Source organism: Penaeus monodon, chromosome 20, assembly GCF_015228065.2.
Source record: "Penaeus monodon isolate SGIC_2016 chromosome 20, NSTDA_Pmon_1, whole genome shotgun sequence".
NCBI lineage: Eukaryota > Metazoa > Arthropoda > Malacostraca > Decapoda > Penaeidae > Penaeus > Penaeus monodon.
In genome coordinates this window covers 1,126,512-1,126,720 of record NC_051405.1, presented here as the reverse complement: position 1 = coordinate 1,126,720, position 209 = coordinate 1,126,512, and the positions used below count along the sequence as shown (strand labels likewise).

The window sequence follows — 209 nt, the reverse complement described above, 5'->3', positions numbered from 1 at the left end:
TCAAAGACAGTGCGATATAGAAGAGAAAAGAACAAAAGCCAAAGAAAACTTGTGATGTATAAAATAATGATAAAAGTGCGACATATAAAAAGAGAAATAGTGCGTAACGTTCCTGATATAATAGAAATGTGATATAGAAGAGGAGAAGAAAATAAAAGTGGAAATACCAGAAAAATCATGAACTATGAAAGAATATGAACTAGATATGA

General features: G+C 29.2%; 1 protein-coding gene across 1 annotated transcript in view; it reads right to left on the bottom strand.

Moving 5' to 3' along the window:
- Positions 1-209, bottom strand: part of LOC119585565 — a 72,332-nt gene that overhangs the window by 13,109 nt on the left and 59,014 nt on the right. The window lies entirely within an intron of this gene.